Source organism: Ambystoma mexicanum, chromosome 6q, assembly GCF_040938575.1.
Source record: "Ambystoma mexicanum isolate Mex_15411 chromosome 6q, UKY_AmexF1_1, whole genome shotgun sequence".
Taxonomy (NCBI): Eukaryota; Metazoa; Chordata; class Amphibia; order Caudata; family Ambystomatidae; genus Ambystoma; species Ambystoma mexicanum.
Genome location: NC_090937.1, coordinates 160,303,477 through 160,322,268, shown reverse-complemented (window position 1 = coordinate 160,322,268; position 18,792 = coordinate 160,303,477).

The following is an 18,792-nucleotide window of genomic DNA, read 5'->3' as shown; positions in this document are numbered from 1 at the left end:
CCAGGCACTTTGCGGCTGCTTCTAGGATTCCCATGATATTTACCAGTTAGTAGGAGTGGCCTCACGTGTTCTGCAGTCTCGAGTCCTCCATCTCCAGAAATCCAAGAAAACAGCCTCACAGGTCAGTCTGAACTGAAGCTTCCAGGCAATTCACAGCCACTTCACGGATTCTGATGATATTTACATGTTAGTGGGAGGGGCCTCACACATTCTGCAGTCTTGAGTCCTCGACCGCAAGAAATCCAAGAAAACAGCATCACAGGTCAGACTGCACAGACACTTCCATGGACTTTGCTCCCATTTCGTGGATTTCTGCGAAATTTACAAGTTAGTGGAGTCACACGTTCTCCAGACTCGAGTCCTTGACCGCCAGAAATCCAAGAAAACAGCCTCACAGGTCAGACTGCACTGGCACTTCCAGGCACTTGGTAACGAAGGAACCCAGGTTTGAGAAGCCCCCCTTTCACAAATTAGCATGAGGGCATTTATTTCACTGTTTCGTGTTCACAAACTTCAGTTTTTACTGTGGTAATTTTTATGGACATTCAGTTGATTAACATGAGCCACATTCAGTTCATTAACATGAGCCTACACGTGTTTCATACTTTGCTCTTCATCAGGAATTTTGTACATCAGACAAGGTCAGTACTTAATATTTCAAAGTTCTGTGAAGATAGATCCAAAGATACCACTAAGAGAAAAATACTCAATAACAGAGTAACTAATGACCCTCCTAGATAAAACATTCTACAAATAATATGGTACAATGTTATTACATTGTCAGTCATTTTTTCAATTATTTCTTTTCCAAAAATCCTTTCACGAAAAAACTCATTGAAAAATATAGGTGTGGGTGGGAAAGAGCATATAAGGGTTAGGTTGTTTGGGAATTGGTAGAAAACAATAGAGGGCAAGAGTTGGGGTGAAACCCCCCAAAAATAAAAAAATAAAACATTAAAACATTTTTTTAAACCAAAAAAAAAACCTATGTGATAACATAGAACCAATAATACATTTCAGTACAGCACCTTATTGGTTGGCACTGTACTACACTAGTCGATAAGAGGAACTTAATGTGATGTGACTGGGCAGCTTTTAGCTCATCCCCACCTTCATGTGGTGCCAAGCGATGTGGTGAGGAAGGAGGGATGGGCGAACTGGTATGATCCAGTTAAATAAAATACTCTCTCACTCGTTACTAGGCCTGAAGCTCTCGCTGTCATTCTTGTTTGTGGTCTTGGCGTGCAGCCCCTGTGTCTGGATGTGCTGGGGAAGTGGCAGGTGCAATATCTAATTGGGCCTCGAATGAATGTTCATTGTTGGGATTATGTGGCTGAGGACCAGTGTTCGGAGCTCAAATCCATCCATTTGTTGGATTGTCAATGTTCTAATATCCTTCATGTCTACATGCTAATATTTTCCATGTCTTTCTGGTCTACATGTCTGCTATGTGTTCTTACATGTGCTGTGTGTGTGTGTGTGCCACCATTTAAGTATTCCCTACATATATATAAATGCAACTACCTGCAGCCTTACTTGTGCAACACTATCTATCATACTGTTAGCAATAACTACATGGCTCTTAGTATTTTGCTAATGACTAATGGCCTACTGTACCCTTCTTAATTTATACTTTCGTTCATGATCGTGATGGTGTAAAGACTGGAGGGATGTATCTGTATATATGCCCCCTATACATTTAGGGTAGCAGCGCAGAGCACCCCAGGCAAGGCTCTCTATGTGGTAGCAATGGACGAGCAACCAAAGCTGAGACTCAAGGGAGTTGATGCAGGCTGGTTCTTAAGTACAGTGAATCCCAAAGCCCCCACAAAGGAATGTTCATACACTACGTTATGTGATTACACAGTTCTTTTATATAAAATATGGTTCAAGTAAATATATCCATCAATAAATAACACAATTTGTACCCAGGCAACACTATCTTAATCATGATAAATACATAAACATCTATCTGGTACAACAATATACTTTAGATTCAATTTAGAATGCACCACTGCTGACAGTTATCAAAAAAGTATAGGAATCATAAAGCATTGGATGATGGCATAGATATTAGTGTAGAAAGGTAGGTTGGATTAGTAACATTGGCAGAATGCTTTCTTTAAAGTGGATAGGCAATACTATAAGGGAAAGGTTAAGTGTACTTTATCCTGTATACTACAGCCAAATCCATATATGTTCAATAACGCTCTACCACTTTTCTACAGGACCCAGTACCTCCAAAGTACCTGGAAAGGCACAGGAGAAAAGGATCCAAGACAAATCTGGGACCTCTGGATGATTCAGGAGGATGGGCTATGCAGGAAAAGTGGTGGAATTTTTTTCCCTTACTCGACGAGACCCCACAAGGATGGACCCACTTTGGAAGAAGGAGTCGCTGGGATGTCAATGGCGAGAAGAAGGCAGGAACCAAGTAGTGTCAGAAAGCCAACACTTTCGGTCTTTGCGGTGGTCTCGGTTGGTGGGTCGAAACTTGCTGTGGACCTTAACAAGGCCTTGCTAAAGAAGAAGATAAGATCCTTGGCTTGGATGACTTTTGGTGATAATGGGTGCAGTGGCAGAATAGGTGTCGGGTTTTGGGATTTCATGGTTTATCGCCTTTCAGTTGTCCAGTGCTGCAGCCTCAGCACAGACATCTGGTTGGCTTCTGGTGACCTAGACATGACCACTGGATTTAACTGTGGACCCTTACCAAGTCTGGACACTCGAGACGTCTTTTTTTGGATTTTGGTGGCAGGAAACCCAATGGCAAACACTCCACTGCATGCAGTGACACTGGACCTTCGCCGGTGTGTGAAGTGGACAGATGTTGTAACAGGGATGCCCCGTGGATGATTCTTCAGAGATATGGAACTTTCACAGCTCCAGGTGTTAAGCAGCACTTTGCCTGGGTACTCCCTCTTCTGGATGATACTCAGCAACCTGGCTTCCAATGGTCACGAACACTCCTCCGGACCATGGATGACACACATGAAATTCTTGGCTTCAGGAGGTGTAGGCACTCCTCTTCTGGACCCACATAGATCCCTTCTCCAGATTCAAGACACTCAGGACTGGCTTCCAGGACACTTCGGGTGAAGAGCAGCAGTTGCAGAATGTTCCCTCATAGCTCGGGAAGAGGTCGCCTATCCAGGTCCTCTCTGTTTCAGTCCTCAGGTCAGCACAGCAGTTTTCAGATTCGGTGAAGAGATGCAACCACAGACTTCTTCTTCCAGCTGAACTCCAGGATGCAAGCTTCAGGTTTCTTGTTACAGTTTCTGACCAGAAGGTGAGTATGAGGACCCCCTGTTATACTAAACACTCTGCATTCACTCAGGTTGAGTCATGGTGAGCCATCCAATCACACACAATTGCATTCATGCAGGCAGCAACCAATCAGGCTCACAGGCATTCAGGCTATTCACCAAAAACCAGAAACCCACAACAATGGATGCAGATTGGGACTACTCCCCAGCCTTTTAGTGCAGTACACTGCGTTCATTCCAGTTTCAGTCAGGGCTGGCTCAGGAATTGTGTCACACAACCAGAACCAGATACTCACAACACAGAATGCATATTGTCTATTCACTCCATTCAGCTAGATGATGATATAATAATGTAATTTAGCATTTATATAGCGCTACAAACCCTCCGGTATCTGAGCACTGCTTATTATTACCCAGAGTGTGTTGTGCTCATTTATCTACCTCGGAAGGATGAATGGCAGAGTTTTGCCCTGTCGGGATTTGAACCTGTGTCAGCAGGCTCTGCAGAGATGTCAAAGTGAGCTCTCTACTTGCTGTGATATCAGACCGGCTATGATATGATATGATATGACATGACATTTATAATGGGCCTGTACACAAGCATTTCTAGGTGTGACAAGACAAGGGAGGGAAGACAGAGGGAGGACATGACAAATGATCTTACTAGGCCATATGTCATTCAGGAGCTTGGTACCCAGAGAGACTCTGGGGGTAGCCAAGAATCTAGCCGGCGCAGCAGACAGGTAGGTCAGCATGGGGAGGGAGAAAGCAGAGGAGAAAAGGAAGGTCTTGAGCTGCTTCCAGAACTTCAGGTGGTCTGGCTCAAGTTTGAGAGGGGCAGGGAGACCATTCCAGAGGGAGGAACCTGAAGAGGAGATATATCTACCCCCACTCTCTACCTGGAGAAGAGTCTGACCCTCAAAGACTTATAGGTAGCTGAGCGAAGGGCACCCCAAGGATGTACCCACAATAAGCAGCCCCTGGGAGGGCTCCAGCTAGTCTGGCAGGCAACAACCCCTGAGCCATATATGGCCCTTCCACCCAACAACCATTCAGGGGAAGGGAACAGAGCCAGAACCTATTAGGACTTTTGAGAAACAAGGGGTTAAGGCAATGGAAACCAAGAGGTCACCAGTGGCCATCATGCCTTTGTGCCGGAATCCATTGATTCCTAAGGCAGGGCCAGGATATCTCAAAAAATAGTTGCCACCAGCCCATACACTGCTCTGTGTGTAACACACATGTGCCCAGGAACATACACTAGCAGTAAAGGGTTGTACGCCTACCCATGTGTGCCTTAAGGGTATCCAAAGGTTCTGTTCACCAAGAACAGAATGAAGAGCTGCACTGCCAGAGGCACAAACTGGACTCCTGTGCAGAAAATAATCAGAACACACAGTTTAAGGTGGTATAGGCCAAGGACAAGGAGTCTCTGTCCCTCCAATGCATTTCCAGCATCACAGATCGGGAATAGGTGGGGCTGTTGGTGGCATGGCCTATGTGGTGCAGCTCGAATCTTCATTACCACACTTCGAAACCTACATTATTTTCCCTCATCCTATCATATCCGTCCTTGGGCATCCATATTTTACACACACCCCTCAGGCTACCTCCTTGCTCTACATTTTCTTCTGGCCCACATGTCATGAAGAAGCACTCCCCATCTACCTCACAATCGACCCAGTGCTCAGTATAGTTGTCAAGGTCAGTAAATCGCTCTAACATAGTGGCTAGTGTCCCTATTCATCTTTCAATGACGTGCATTTCATGGGGTTCATCTGTTTGGGTGTATAAATGTACCACATTATCTTTACCCAAAATCAACATCAGCATGGGCTGCTCTACAGCATTTTCCCCAGTTCTCCTACAATTATCATTTGCAGGACACAGAGCCTTGTTAACAACAGCACCAAAACTGCTATTATAAAATGTAACACATTACCAAGCCAGGTAGGTACCCATGAGAACACGTCCTTAAATCAGTCCTCATCTTCAGTTGTACTAGTTTCTTAGACCATTTTTGTGTGCAAATTGTGCAGGGATGTTATTGCTTCCATCAAGCTCCTATTCTGCTCATTGTGGCCAGGGAATAAGCAGCAATGTGAGCAAATCTTTGTGCACACACCTCCCTCTATGGCAGTAAGGGTGCAGACGACATACCTGTTCTGGAGAGTTATCATTCTGATTGCTCTTAGCTCCTCTATAATTCCATTGAACCCCTTTGTAGTGGCATGTGTTGATTGCAATAATTCCCATTGTGTTTTCTGCAACCATTTGGCATTCCCTCCTATTTGCACAACAGGGTTGAGGAAAAATGTAAAGAACATCAATGCCTTGCTTACAGCCTGTGTTCATATCGGATAGAATCCAGTGCGTCGTTGGATGCTTTCGAAAGATAATGGTCTCTCTTTGTGCATTGTGACCTCTTGTGTTTTCTCTCCTTTTATCACCTTTTTAAAATAATTTTTCACCATAGGTTAGTCTACTATTTTCACCACATAACCTTGGGGTACCACCAGTGCTGGTGCATGTAAACCTGCTATCCAGCAAACGTCAATCCAATTTGGCAGGAGCTGCACATAGGCCCATAAAACCGCAGGCCCAATAACGGCTCATCAATACTACTGTGCCTATTTTCAAGCCTGGCAGTTCCATGATGCATTTACATACTGTATTGTCCTAATCTGCACTGTGCCATTGTTTCTAAAACACAGCAAGGTGTTGTTTAAACCTGTGATGTGTATCACCCCTTCTTCATCCTCTACCCATGTCAACAGTCTGGCAGATCTGCTCCTTTCTTGCAGGCACTCTCGTTTAGCAGCTTCAATGGGACATCACAGGAATCCTCTAAGTGCCTCTGCTCTACACCCCATTATTCCCTCTACCAAACCTTGAGTGGTGTACACTTTACCAGTAATGTGCAGCTGGGCTCTGTCCCAGCAAAACGGTGTCTCTCTCCCACTTTTGTCCATTCATTGCAACAAGGGGTGGTTTCTCACTGTCAATTCACCTGCTCGTGGCTCTGATAATTTGGACTTTATTACTTTGTTGCCCAGTGTTTTTGCTGTGAGAAATGCATCTTCATAAGGGAAATCTTATTTTGTCACCCATTATGTACACTGATTATGTAATAACTGAACTTCCCTGGAATGTTCCCCTTGTCTTGCATAGTATGATGTGAGTTAAGCAGTGTGCCCTCCTAACCAGTATTTCCTCGGCCACAAACAATCTTGAAACACTCAAGGCATATGGAAGGAGTGAACACATGAAACAGTTTCATCCAATTTCTCCCTTCCACTATACCACATGTTATTAGTCTTGAGAGTAAAACCTTGGAAATGTTCTCTTAGGTGGTAATCGTCATCTATCACTTCTCTTCTAACACTAGTTATCTCTTCACTTATATTAGCAACTATAGCAGTTGTGTCATCATTGAAAAATGTCATTTCCACTGTATAGACTTTCCCAAAAAAATAAAGGTAAAAGAAAAATGCTCCAATCATAATGGCGATCGAGTGCAGTTTTTGCAGATATCTCTTTCTCACAGTTTGAGATATCAACAATACTCTCTCTCGTGCTCTAGAAAAATACAGTATGACTTTTGCGTTGCTGGTCAGCTCTTGTGCTTGCCCTCTTCTGTGGTCTGTTCAGGTTTTGTTCTTCTTTGGGCTCATCTTCGTTCGACAGAGTGGCTGTCCCTGCAAAACTTTTAACGTCACCTATATGCACACTTTTACTGACGTTGGTGTTTCATATTTGATTGCAAATTGGCCACCAAATCACAGCTTCTGCCACTTTCGGACAGAGATGCGTAGAAAAATAAAATCCCCTGGAAACAGGGACAAGGGGGGTATTACAGCGTTCATATTTACCACTGTTTCTCTGTTATCGTCTTTTTCTTGGCCCCCTTGCCGCACTGTGATCTGTCGACAGATACTTTTAAGACATTCAGTCATGGCAGTTAAAAATAATGCATCTCATCACATAGCACTGTAGCAGAATTATCTGCATCCAATCGAGCCCGTCTGGGAGGAGCAATGGGAATGTGCATGCGTCTACCCGTTACTTCTTCATGGGGTGTAAGGTGGTGGTCTGGGCCTGGCTGACTGCATATGTTGTTTTCCTTCCTGAAGTTATTGGGAGGAGCCCTGGCAGTGTCAGGCTATTTCTGCATGTTAGCTCATTATCCCACAAGTCTATAACGGGATACTCTATTCTTTCCAGTGTTCCTGCGTTGGGGGCTTGTGCCACCTCTTCTTCTTCTTCCTCTTCCTCATCTTCCCATCCTTTTTCCTCTCCTTCTACCTCTTCTGCCTCTTCGCTAATTCTGCCTCCACTCACATAAATTCCTCTTTCAATCTCATTTTTATTATGTTTTAGCTGATGTTGTCAGTGGCTCCTCTCATGCTCCCTTCCCCATATCTGTCCTCTGCCACCCTTCTACTGATGACGGCACTCTCCTCTCTCCTATTCTCTTATCTCCTTCTTTCCTGGTCATCACATTTTTCTAAGGCTTTCACGTTATCATTGTCTGTTCCAGGTCCATCTAATTAAAATACTATCTGTCCTCCTACCCATTTGCCTGATGTAACTGTTGCTCCTTGTTCCCCTCCCTTCATGCCTTTCATCCTTTTTATCTCTTCTTTGGCATTGTTTAGTTAGTTGCACTTCTAAGCTTTGTCTTTTATCGAATAATACACACTCTGCTAAGGTGTCCATTTTGCCACTTTCTTTTTCCATTTCTTTGTTATTGACTTCCACCTCTGGGGGCACATATCAGGGATAACTGTAACCTGCAGCAGCTTGCAGGGAATAAACTCCTGACACAGACGAATATGGAAGACATGGTTGAGGGGGTGGAGGCACTGTGGGCTTCACCCTCCCTTTCTCCTAATTATGCTTTCTTTTTTCACTTGCTCCTCCTCCTGAAACATTTCCCATATGCCGAGCATGCTCAGCCTACTCTGTAATTGCCTCCCCTTATGTGTGGCATCATGTAAATATGTGTGCATATGTTGCAGCAGATGCTTCGAGTGTATTCCTTCTTTAGGTCACGTCTGTACCATTTTGCCTTCCATTTCTTTGACCCACTTGACCCACTGTATGTGGTATTGAAGCAAAACATGTTTATATTAGTCCACCATTTTAACAATAAAAACTAAATTTAGCAATGGTTTCAACAATTGCCTTTTCAATATGCTCCCACTTTTCTTTCCTTTTTTCTGCCCGCCTGCCTCAAAATTCCCCACAATATCAATACAATGTCCCTCCTAGTTCACACCAACAAGACACATTCTCAATCTACTCAATGCTTACCTGCAACATCCATAACTGCTACTCTGCCATCGCACAAAAACACCTTTACCATCTTAATCAATATCAACTCAACATCAAAACAATCAACATCAATAAAACGTATTCTAAACAGCTGTCATCCTATAATACGGGGTAACGCCTCTTTTTTGCCTTTCTGCCCCATGAAGGAGGTGGGGCTTTACACCTTGCCACGTGGCCTTCCCCAACTAATTGTTGAAAGTATCTCTTTTCACTGTCTTCTTCAATACTCTTTTGTCAATTTAAAAAACAAAATAACACAGGAGTACAATACCCCCCTACTGGTATTTCTGTGCACGGATATACTCACAGTCTTTGAATTAACGTGGTCTGCTGGCTTTGAATCTCCCTGTCTGCCTGCTTCCACTCTCTGTGCAAGACCAGGCATCAATTTTGCTGAAACTGGGCTACTGCCATCCTTGTCTTTAAGTATGCACTCAAACCACTAACTGCAGGTGGCCTCTGCTGTCCAAGGGAGCCATGGCGAGGAGACCTCAAACCTCTGACAGACACTGGTAATCTCAGCAGTGCCAACAAATAATAAGATAGGCCCAAAAGGTACCAATAGGACACAAATAATCAATAACGGAGCTACAGCAGGTGCACAAGAACACCCAGCTTCATTCAAAAACAGACAGCCACTGGGAGTACATGCAAAATAAAATCTCAAAATGATAATAACAATAGCTTTTAATTTGAAAAACACATCCTAGTTGTTGTCACAATTAGCTATTATCATAAATCTTGTATTCTAGTCCTGGATTGGATGGTAGAGTATAGGATATATGGTTATCTATGAGGGAACCTCATTATGATTGGTTATTCTATGACTGATGACGGCTCCTACATTAAACATTACAAATGATATGTTTCAGATCAGCACCTTATTGGTTGGCACTGTACTACACTAGTCATAAGACAAACTTAATGTGAGTAGCCAGCTTTTAGCTCATTGCATGCAGTGCAAAGTTACGTGGTGAGGAACGAGGGATGGGCGAACTGCTATGATCCAGTTAAAGAAAATACTCCTTTAGTTGTTCCCAGGCCTGAAGCTCTCACTGTCCGTCTTGTTTGGGGCCTTGGCATTCTGCCCTTGTGTCTGGACATGCTGGAGAAGTGGCAGGTGCACTATCTAATTGGGCCAGGAATGAATGGTCATTGTTGGGATAACCTGTTTGAGAACCACTGTTCGGACCTCAAATTCATCCATTTGTTGGATTTTCTGCTCTTCTGATGTGTGTGTGCTTCCTTTCGGCATTCACTCATTGTGCTGTATATTCATTTGTTATGGGATCACTTGGCACGGTAGGTACCTGCACCTGACCTTCAAGGATATGTGTGCTTCTCACTGCTACCAACTGCAACTAATTATCTTAAATAATTGCATGCTATATGCCATGGGAAATGTTATTTGGTGTGATTTCAGCTTGCTAAACAGAACTGATTTTAGTGTCTGGTGCTCGTTCGAGCATTGTAAGGCTTGAAAACATGTGTTTAAATGATGTTATGTCAGGCAGCAGTATTTCAGAAGTTTGGTGTGAGTAATGGTGATACTGTCGTTCATGCTCTGCCATATTGTACCTTTGTCCCATACATGTTAATGTTCTTCGTGTCTAAGTGTATGTGTTTTTCTTTTCTATGTGTGAATATACTTCACGTCTACGTGCTAAAATCCTTCATGTCTACATGCTAATATTCTTCATGTATTTGCGCTCTACATGTCTGCTATGTGTGCTTACGTGTGCTGTGCTGTGCTGTGCTGTGTGTGTGTGTGGGTGTGTGGGCCATAAGTGCAAGAACCAGGTAGAACTACCCTGTAATCCGTGGTGCTCTCATGTGACTCAAAATGAGTCAGAATATAGTGAACATTTTAGATTCCTATGTACTTTCTGAAGTGCAATTGGTTCATTCCATTGTGTTTACTTGTAGTTCATAATAGTCAATACAAAATTGCGTGTGCAAACCAGTTATTTTTAATTCAAATGAACAAATGTTTCAATTAGTTTCTTACAAGGCAAACAGTTTCCGGAGTCACAATGTGACTCAAAGCCAATGCATTTCGGAGCCATGCTCCATTTTCAGGGCCTTTATCCAGAGCCTTGTACTCACGTAAGCTCTAATCGTTCAGTGTTCTAAACCAGCTGATGCTGATCTGTGTGTGTGCCGCCATTTAAGTATTCCCTACATATATATAAATACAACTACCTGCCACCTTACTTGTGTCATGCCATCTATCATACTTTTAGCAATAACTGCATGGCTTTTAGTATTTTGCTAATGGCCAACTGTACCCTTCTCAGCTTATGCTTTCCTTCATGATCGCGATGGAGAACAAGAGGGACTCATGGGCGCCTCTGCGAACGGTGGTGCAACTCTCATCTCCATTAACACAGTTCTGCTTAGATTGTGTTTGGTTAATAAGATAATGACTACTACATAACACACATGTTAAAGCAATGTTTTAGTTAAAAAAATAAAAAGAGTAAAACAAAAAGAAACTGTTAGTGTTGATCATTAGTTTCAATGAAAACAAAAATAAATTGCTGATATCTCATTTGTGAGGAGCCATTAATCATTGGTTGTGATTTAGGTTAATTAAGTTATTTCTTCATTATTTATGCATACATCATAATTTGTATGCTATCTATAGTTTGTGGTAGTTTGTATCTACATTCGCACATTCAGTTGATTAACAGTCAGATAAGCACTACTGCTTAAGGCACATATTAAAGCAATGCTTTATTTAAAAAAGAGAAAAAACAAAAGGACATTGTTAGTGTTCAACATTAGTTTCAATGAAACCAAAAATGAATTTATGATATCTCATTTGTGTTGACCCATTAATCATTGGTTGTGATAAATGTTAATTAAGTTCTTTCTCCATTATGTAATCATAGACGATTCACATCTATTGATTTCTACCCTGCACACCATGGAGTTAAGTGAATACTCAAGTTCATACTGATTTATTATGTACTTTCTGCATGGAAAATATTCTGTCCATTATATAAATGTGTTTAGTCCACACTATTGGCTAATTATTCTTAACAAAATGTGTTACCTTAATACGGCTGCTAGTTAAATACAGATGTTACATTTACTCTCATTTTGTCAAGATGCATTTGATAAAAAAATGCAGTCTCATATATTCTTTTAACCATAGTGCATTACATTAAAAGTTGTTTTTCAAATATTGGTACGACTGTCTTCTCATAGATTGCAGTGAAGTCAAAAATATTAGTTCAGGATTTTCTGTAGTTTCACCGTCTCAAGAATAGTTTTTTATGTAGTTTGAATCTTCATTGTATGATATCAGTTTTCTTGTGGGTTTCCCCTATGGATGAATTGACTAATATCAGTTATTGTATATTTAGGGCCCGATTCATGGAAATATATGCGTGGAAAATAGGGACTTTGTGCATCAAACTGCATGCAAAATCCCATTTGTCGATTCATGGGATCGACTTGTACTTTGTGGGGACTTCGCACAGGTGCAGCACGTCACTGCAAGAGGCTAAGAGGCCGATTCATGGAATAATTAGCGCGGCGCAAGTGGGCAAAAACGTGCGATTCGCAGTGGAATAGCGAAAATCGCAGTGCAATTGCGAAAATCGCACGAAAAGCAGCGCACGTCGATTCATGGAAGGCCGTGCGCGAGAAAACCAGCGGATGTGCGATAAAAAAGTGCGCGGCGCACGTTGGCGCACAGGCCATCTAACAGCGTGCGTCAGGTCACAGCGAAAATCGCACAGGCCACAGCGAAATTCGCACATAGCGCGGCGCACGCAACAAAAGTAGGCGGAACACGGGCGTAACACTCGGAATGGGGAACAACTTGCCAAAACGTGGGCGTCACGGGGGAAGTACAGGGCACAAGTGCGCGGAACGCCCACACGCTCGCCTACAACACGTATTCATGGAATAGAATAGGGGAAAAAAGCGCACGCTCAAACCAGCGCACAGGCACAAACACGACCGCCACAAGAAAGCAGGCGGTAGCGTCTCTGCGGCTGTAAGAAATGTGCGCCAAAAGGTGCGCCAACAAATAGCACCTATATACTGCCATGATGAATGTCCCATACTGTGGCCCTCCAGGAAAAATGACGTGCAAAGGGGTACCCACAAACACGGACACCCGCTGACAAAAAATACGTGTGCGTGGATACCGGGGTGCGCGGGAAGTCTAACACGCGATTTCAGCAGGGTACGTGCATCACAGGGGTTCGCGTGAAGTTTCACACGCGATTGGGCCTGGGGGAGCGGGCTACGTGTATATCAGGGGTTCGCGTGAAGTTTCACACGCGATCGGGCCTGGGGGAGCGGGCTACGTGTATTACAGGGGTTCGCGTGAAGTTCCTCACGCGATCGGGCCTGGGGGAGCGGGCTACGTGTATTCCAGGGGTGCGCGGGAAGATCCAGGGGTGCGCGGGAAGTTCCACACGCGAATAGCCTGGGGGCGCGTGTATTCCAGGGGTGCGCGTGAAGTTGCACACGCGAATAGCCTGGGCGCGTGTATTTCAGGGGTGCGCGGGAAGTTCCACACGCGAATAGCCTGGGCGCGTGTATTTCAGGGGTGCGCAGGAAGTTCCACACGCGAATAGCCTGGGCGCGTGTATTTCAGGGGTGCGCGGGAAGTTCCACACGCGAATAGCCTGGGCGCGTGTATTTCAGGGGTGCGCGGGAAGTTCCACACGCGAATAGCCTGGGGGCGCGTGTATTTCAGGGGTGCGCGGGAAGTTCCACACGCGAATAGCCTGGGGGCGCATGTATTACAGGGGTGCGCGGGAAGTTCCACATGCGAATAGCCTGGGCGCGTGTATTTCAGGGGTGCGCGGGAAGTTCCACACGCGAATAGCCTGGGCGCGTGTATTTCAGGGGTGCGCGGGAAGTTCCACACGCGAATAGCCTGGGCGCGTGTATTTCAGGGGTGCGCGGGAAGTTCCACACGCGAATAGCCTGGGCGTGTGTATTTCAGGGGTGCGCGGGAAGTTCCACACGCGAATAGCCTGGGGGCGCGTGTATTTCAGGGGTGCGCGGGAAGTTCCACACGCGAATAGCCTCGGGGCGCGTGTATTACAGGGGTGCGCGGGAAGTTCCACACGCGAATAGCCTGGGCACGTGTATTTCAGGGGTGCGCGGGAAGTTCCACACGCGAATAGCCTGGGCGCGTGTATTTCAGGGGTGCGCGGGAAGTTCCACACGCGAATAGCCTGGGCGCGTGTATTTCAGGGGTGCGCGGGAAGTTCCACACGCGAATAGCCTGGGCGCGTGTATTACAGGGGTGCGCGGGAAGTTCCACACGCGAATAGCCTGGGCGCGTGTATTTCAGGGGTGCGCGGGAAGTTCCACACGTGAATAGGCTGGGCGCGTGTATATCAGGGGTGCGCGGGAAGTTCCACATGTGATTTGACAGTGTGGGTCCTCCCAGGTGTACCCTGTACACCCTCCACGGCCCCTGCAGGCAGCCCACACCACAGGGGACTACCCTGCATCCCTGGTCATGTCCCGCAGGCAGCCCACCCACCATGGGCATGCCCCCCAGCAAAGGCACATGTCTCCTTGAACTAATGAACACCAACTCATGTCCCCTTGCACCCCCACCCCCCAGCACTGTGGGGCACCTGCCAGCAGGCCCCCACCCATGTCCAACTCATGTCTCCCACCACCCCCACCCCCCAGCCACCAGGGTCATCCTCCACCAGGCCCCCACTCATGTCTCCCACCACCCCCATCCCCCAGCCACCAGGGGCACCCTCCACCAGGCCCCCACTCATGTCTCCCACCACCCCCAAACCCCAGCAGTGCAGGGTCACCCTCCACCAGGCCCCCACTCATGTCTCCCACCACCCCCACCCCCCAGCCACCAGGGGCACCCTCCACCAGGCCCCCACTCATGTCTCCCACCACCCCCACCCCCCAGCCACCAGGGGCACCCTCCACCAGGCCCCCACTCATGTCTCCCACCACCCCCAAACCCCAGCCACCAGGGTCAGCCTCCACCAGGCCCCCACTCATGTCACCCACCACCCCCACCCCCCCAGCACTGTGGGGCACCTGCCAGCAGGCCCCCACCCATGTCCAATCCATGCCCCCCTGCACCTGGGTCCCAACATTCCCCAATCATGTCCGTAATGCCCATCCTCCCCTGCGAAAAGGCCCAACCAACTATCACACCCACCCACATATCAAAGGCAATTACATGTTACACCCCCAATTTAAATAATGCAATTGAACACATGTCTGTCACACACAATGGCTGCAAGTGAATGACAAAACACCCAACATGACATGCCTGAAAGCAATGAGATGATACGACACATTGAAGATTAAAAAAATAATATGTATTTAACAGCAAGTAGAATGGAAATGAAATAAGAAAAAACACAAAGCAAATCAAACAAAACAAGATGAATGTCCAAGAAAATAATCTGAAAAATCAAAATAAGCCAATGAAGAAGATCATCCTGGGTCCATGAGCCCTACCAAATTAAACCTAACTATGACTACTAACTAAAAAGTGAACTATATACAAAAAAGTGGTGCATTGTCCAATCGCAACCAAAAAAAAATCAAAAAAACAAAGGAAACCTAACCCTAACTATACAACTATATACAAAGGCAGCGGGCTATTCGGACGGCTCACTGGTTGTTGTCATGGGCCAGGGCATCATCGAACTCCTGGTCAATGGCTTGGAGGCGGGCATGTTCCCTGGCCCCGAGGTCCCGCAAGGATAACGCAGTGTCAAGCTCAAACTCCCTGCGAAGACCCTCGAGGCACTCAGCCCGCCTCAGCGCCCTCCGCATGGAGTCCTCCGCCCTGACCATCGTGAGCCGTTCCTCCTCTGCCCGCTGCCGCTCCGCACCTATCCGCTGGCACAACCGCTCCCACACGGAAGCCACTCCCATTCCAGGGTTCTCCTGCCCTCCGGCCGATGCCTGCACCCCTGATGTTGATGGCCCCGAGCCATGATGCCTCCCACGTTGAGCCTGCTGCTGCCTCCGACGCAACTGCCTGTGCCAGCACGACGGCATCCAGGCTGATGGAAACCACCGACGCCGTCGTGCACGTGCCCTGCCCGATGATGCCGTCACATCCTCCATCTGCTGGGGTCCAGTTGCTCTGGTGTCCACCCCTGCTGGATCTCTGACTCCCGACTGTGGCAGGGATGGGATCCCCACCGAGCTGGCTGCATTGGTCGGGGCAGGTCCACAGGGGGCCCTGGCGGCATCTGGGCTGGAAGACGGCAAGGAGAACGACTGGTGGATAGCCTGCACAGAGGAGGAGAGGGCCGCCACATTGGCCAACACATGCAGGAAACCCCCGAACATGGCCGATCCCAATTGGGCCACGTCGGCACGGTGCACTTCGTGATGACGTGCGTGCTCCTCCCGGGAAGCACGCACGGCATCACGAATCACAGCCGTGTGCATCGCGACCCCAATCAGGACCTTCTCCGCACGGCCAGGGGTTCCCACGTCCGCAGGTGGAGGGGAGTCAGGTTACATGGACATCCCCTCTACCTGCGGACAGGCCTGGGACGGGGCATCCCTGCTGGTGCATGGTGGTGCACTCACAGGGTCAGGGACAGCGACATGCACAGGCCCCTCCACGGTGACCTGTGCTGCCTCCTGCCCCTGGCCCTGGACTGCACCACTTGCACCAGCAGGGATGCCCCCACCAGGCCCCATGTGTGCCCCAGTGGCGGCCTCCTCCTCCTCTGTGCAAACCACCAACCTGGATGGCTCCTCACCGTCTCCCACCGTAGCAGGCCCCTGTGGGGGCTCACCCACCCCTTCCGCTGCAGCCGTGGGGGCATCCCCGCCGCCTTGCTCCACAGCGCCGTCTCCGCCCTCTTCTTCACTAGCCGCTGCATAGAGGGAGACAAAGAACACAAGCATCAGGGCACTGTACAATGGTCCCCTAGACAGGAAGCAATAGCAGATGAGCACCACTGTCAAAGTACACTTCCATCATGTCCCTCCACAACACATGGGTCAGTCCAGGCAAAACACACACAGTAACAGGCATGGTGCATGCCATGGACATTTCCATGCATGTCCAATGGACTCTTGAAACATTCAATGATATGTAACTCACATGCATCATGGCTCATGCCCATCACATGCACACACTTCACCTCAGTCACATCCATCTGGCCCCAAACACACCAAACACAGCGGATACAAGGGTAATTTGGCTGCTTTACTGAATCTCTGCATTGTCACACACATGTGTCATGCATCCATGGCATGCACAAGTCACAGACATGCAGGTCAGGCACACAGACATGGCTACCATATATGTACCTGGCATCAGCACCCATCCCTCACCCCCACCCATGTCCAGGTACAGAGACTGGCATGCTCTCATGTTCAAAATCTGAATAGGGCTCCCCATGCGGCATTTCAACACATGCAACAACCATGTGCATCACACATCACTGGTCGCACATGCATTACCATGATGTCCCTGCACACATACATGCATACATGGCCTATGGCACACATACAGGCAAGTATCATAGAACCAGCACACCACAACATGCCCTGTCTCACACAGTAATGCATGGACACTTACCGCTCAACTCCAGACGGGCATCCCTCTCAAGGATCTGGGCGTGGAGCGCTGGGCGTACGCGTTCCAGGACCCTCATCTGGATGGAACTCATGCGGCCCCGGCCCCCCTCCACGAGGCGCCGGGCCTTCACAAGGGTCCTGGACCTCAAGTCCTCCCAGCGCTTCTTGATCTTCAGGACGTCGCGGGTTGCCACCCCCTCCGCGTTGATGGCAACCACACAGTCGGCCCAGATCCTCTGCCGTCCTTCCTTGCTGGCGAGGGACGATCCAAAGAGGGCATCATACTGCCCCAGGACATGCTCCACCAGGACACCAACTTCGGTGACAGTGAAGCTGGTACCCCTCTGCCCCTCTGGCCTGGGGTTGCCACTGGTGCCAGATGTGGAAGTGCCCGACATGGCAACCCCAGAGGCAGGTGTGGGTGGGCAACTGGGTCCTGGGGCTGGGCTGTGGAGCGATGTAATCCCAGTCGGGAGTCTTCAGTTCCAGCAGGGGTGGACACAGCAACTGGACCCCTGCAGATGGCTGATGTGCAGGCACCAAATGGCAGGGCACAGTGGCAGCAGGCAGGCAGGCAGGCAGGCAGCAGCAGATGGCACGTGGGAGGCTGCTCGGGGCACTGGGGGGCAGTAACTCGGCCTTCTGGGCAGGAGCGTGGTCTTCCGTGTGTTTTCGCGTGGCCAGCTTGATACGGAGTGATTTGGCACGTGAAATCCGAGGAAAGGCCCTTAGCGCGTAAGCGCGTAAGCACGCATACGCGATTCTATTGGACCAGAGTCCCTCAGCGCGTAAGCGCGTCTGTGACGTGACCCGCACGGGTGTTCCCCACTCAGCACGTGATGACGGGGCACACGTGGAGATCCTGCACGTCAGAGTGTCATCGCGTGTAATTGGACAAAAGTGCGCGTACACGCGATTGGCCTATGTATGTGTATTTAATGGGTGCGCGGCCACTTACACACGCAAGTACGTCAGCGAACCTGTATCCCGTGGTGCGTGTGAATTTCCACACGCTATTGGACTGGGAACTGGATTCCAGGGGTGCACGGGTCACACGCTGTATCCCGTGGTGCGTGTGAATTTCCACACGCTATTGGACTGGGAAACTGGATTCCAGGGGTGCACGGGTCACACGCTCGCCTAGAACACGCGCAAAGCATAAAATTGCGGACTTTAACAATAACAAGCTCAGACGCCAGGATGAACATACCGTTCCTAGCAGCAGTGGCAGTGGGCTACCAAAGGAGGAGGAGGAGGATAGTCAGGGCCAGAATATTCACACCCAGAACCAGCCTTTTCGGGATGCCTGATGACCAGGTGTATGGGAGGTACAGGTTTCCACCACACATCATACTGGACCTGGTGAGTGAGTGGGAGGATGACCTCACATCACCCACCCTGTGCTCCCAAGCACTCAGCCCCCTGGAGAAGGTCCTCAATGTACTGCACTTCTTAGCCACTGGATCATTTCAGCGGACAAGTGCCATAGTGGGTGGGGTGTCACAGGCCACCCAGTCACGCTGCCTACACCAGGTCTTGAACATCATGACTGCACGCCCATCAGTCCGCAGGCACATATACCTGCCCAGAACACCTGCAGAAAGGCATGCTGCCG